Raw genomic sequence first — 3,701 nt, 5'->3', positions numbered from 1 at the left:
TTCCTGATTCCTTTTTCGACTGATTTGTCACTGACTTTAGTTGTACTACCACGTTTGGTTTTTTCCCCCAGAGAAAAACCCCTTTTGGAATAATGTGGTCTGAGTTTTATGGAAAGTTCTTTAGTTTTAGGAATCTCATGATGCATAATAGTGTATTTGAAAAGAATGTAACTGTGTGCCAGAATTTATTGGTAATTCTCCCTTCAGTCTTTGATATGAGAAAAGATTTCTGCTGGCGTCAATAAACAAAGTTAAATACAGTTAGAGTGGGAGTTGTGGTATGTTACGAATTGTTGGTAATAATTACCCTGACTACTGAAGAATTGTTATCTTCTCTGTGAGGTTTTTTTTTCCTCCTAAAGCTAGACCATAAGCAGAGGCTGCTTATTACTATTTCCAAGCCAAAAGATTTTTCTCCCGTCTGGAATCATAGAGTGAAAGCAGAAGCAAGAAGTCAAAACGTAGAGGTGCTTCTTTCCTGTCTCACTAACTAACTTTGAATTGGTTAGAGTACCATAAAGCTTGTGGATTTTTGGAGGAAATCATGTAGAACATGACCTTAAAGATTCCCGTCTAATAGGGTTTCCTTAATATGTGGACTACAGGGTTAATTGGAATGCCTACCAGAAAGAGGAAAATCAGAGGTGGATTTGAAGTGAAGGAACCTATGTTTGTGACAAAAAGCATTCTTATTTCTTATTTGGCAATATTGCTTACTGCCTTCTCTAGCCTGTGTGCTGGGTAGCTGCTTTTCATCACATGTTCACTGAAACTGTGTATTTATTAGTTTGCTTTATTCCCCTTCTGGAAGGGGATTCAGAGAACATTCATTCACATCAATAACTTAATCAACTGTGACTCAAGAGAAACTGTGACATAGTCATTGTGAGTGAAAGAGGGACCAACATGAAGGCATTTGTCAACTATGCTATTTTTATCAATTATGTATCCATCTTACATTAATTTACTCGTTTGTGACACCATCACACTGGGAATCTGAATCTGAACTGCAGAAGACACTGAAGCACTGAATTAATCTTATGATGCTGGGGCACTGTAAGTATCAAAACACATAGTTTATGCCTGTTTTATAAAACAGGAAGCTAGAGTTTTAATTACTTTGCTACCTTAGCTATGCTGAGATGGAGGGGAACAGCAGTGCTAGAGCTCTACGATTAATTTTGTGCCTTGCTGTCTAGGCACGATAAGGATAATCAAACTCATGGTATTATTTTGCAAGGGTGGTCTTTAATTAAATGTTGGGGAAGAAGATCAAAAGTTTACATTTAAACATTGACTCCCTCTTGTCAGCTAAGCTGGGAGGCAGCCTAGTATATGCTCCTTCCCTAGAAAAGTTGATGGGAGATCCTCTGTGATGCAGAGCCTCCTTCTTAGAGAGTATCATTTGGTGATACAGAATGTCAGCCCAGTAAGTAAGCAAAAACTTTGGCTTATTTGTGCCAAATAGGCATATCAAGCTTGAGAGTGTAGGGGTACCATGATGTTTTGTGGTGCTGGTGACCTGCATGTAGGACATTCAAACTTGCTGAGGTTGCTCCGGACAGGGCTCAGTGATGGTGAGTATAAAGCTCCAGTGTTTCCTAGTGTTCCAGCAGCAGAGGTGCCCTACAGCCACGTGGCCTGACAGCCAGGCTCTCCTTCTGGCCCCTGAGGGGTTTGGCTGTCTTGCAGCCGGCTGACCTTGGATCCACCTGGTATGTGAGAAGAACCTGTGTGAGAAAGCATTGAAAAGTCTTGTGGGAGGCCTCTGCCCCTCAGCTTAATTATAGAATCATACAGGTTGGAAAAGAACCTTGGGATCATCGAGTCCAGCTGTGAACCCTACTCACAAAGCTCACCCCTAAACCATATTCCCCAACGCATGAAAACAACCTTTAAACACATCTAGAGATGGCTCCATTTAAGCCCAGATCCCTTGCCTTTGGTCCTTGCCTAATCTACTTTGCAGGTATGCCTGTGTCCAGCCTGGCCCCTTGCTGATTTTGCCCTTGCCTTGCTGATGTGATCTCCTGGTTTGACCTAGGACATCGCTCATCATCTTAGACTTATCCAGTAATCACAGGACTGTTTGTTGCATGAACCTGGTTACCATTGTTAGACCAACTCTGCTTCTGTTCAGGTACTGTGGGACTGCACCCTCACCAGTGAAGTCATTGCCCTGCCTGCATTGCCACTCAGCTGCTGGCTTGCCTTCCCCTGTGGAGCAGCCCACCCTTGCTGCTCCATGACAGCTGGTTCAGAACATGGAAGGTCACTTGTTAAAGGATATGTTCTTGCAAGTGATAGTTCTAGAGCTCTGCTGATTTGTATTGCTTTTGAAGTCCTAGGTTGCACATTTGGGGTTACGTTTAACCTATGGTGTCTTGGGTAGGATTTTTTAACCTGGAAGTGTGTAGTTTTCTTAGGGCTATGTAGTTGAGATAACACACAATGAGAGGACAGAAGCAGCTAGCAGAGTATTCTGTCTGAGTACTCTCCAGCCTAAATGTGTTCCTTGATCTTAACTATAAAATTAAGGACTGCTACCTCAGCTGTAATAATTTTGAGTTCTATCTCCCATATCTCTATATACTACAATAGAGGAAACATTTAGTTGGAGCTGAAGAGCTGCTCTGACTGCAGAATTTCAGTCACACAGAGCGTTGCATTCTGCATTGGTGTTCATATTTTATATCAAAATTGTGTTTTATCAGTAAGCATCATCAAAAGACTCTCCTCATTGATTTGCAACTACTGCTCACCAGTCCTTCAGAGATGAAGGACTTGATTTGTTAATCTGCTACAATCACAAAACTGAAAATTACTGTCTAGGGAAGCAAGGTAGACAGAGGATATGAGGGATGCATACAACATTTAATATTTTTTTTATCATGGAATCCTTTAGTTTGGGAAAGACGTTTAAGATCATCGATTCTAAATGTCAACCTAGCAATGCCAAGACCACCACTAAACTATATTTAGGCTTTTGTCTTTGTATTGATTCTTGTTATTTTTGCACAGTTAGTCATTAGATCATTTACTGAATCACCTATTATTAGTAGTGGTCACATAGATTAAAAGGCATATATTTAATGTTAATATACTTAATCTAGGCATGAATTTTGATATGAAATATGTTGATATTTTGGATGTATTAATTTTTTTCATGCCAAAAGACACAAGAAATACTAGGCACAAAAACCAATCCTGGATATAAGCCCACTGAAGATGCCAGATGACTGAAGGCTTTTTAACAGAGGATAGTGTCCTATCTCAAAGATTAGGTAGCCAAGTATGCAGCTGGCCTAAAATGCAAAACTGTACTCTAAGAGCTGTTCTGATCTCAGATGTGATTTCTAAATATATTGTAGGCAGCTGAAAAAGTCATTGTTCAGTGAAAGCAAACAGATTTTTTTAGAAAAGTGATGAGAAATTTGCGTGTCATTTATGGTATTTGAAAAATTTAATTCAAGGTATTCATTCAGGAGTCAGCTTTATCAGATTCAGCTTTGGTTTTGTTTGCTTGTTTGCTTGCTTGTTTGTTAATAGCAGAGGCCCAGCAGGCTCTGTATTTGCTTTCCGAGAATAATTTTCGTTTGTGGCGATGATGCAGCTTGTTGAAAAGGATGTAAGTCTGTAGTGTGCTGCCTTTTGATAATCATCTTTGCCCTCTGGTTTAATTACCTTTAATCCTCCTGATC

Source organism: Apaloderma vittatum, unplaced genomic scaffold (genome assembly GCF_000703405.1).
Source record: "Apaloderma vittatum isolate BGI_N311 unplaced genomic scaffold, ASM70340v1 scaffold5612, whole genome shotgun sequence".
Classification (NCBI taxonomy): Eukaryota; Metazoa; Chordata; class Aves; order Trogoniformes; family Trogonidae; genus Apaloderma; species Apaloderma vittatum.
The sequence above is the reverse complement of the archived record's forward strand: the minus strand, read 5'-3'. Positions refer to the sequence as shown.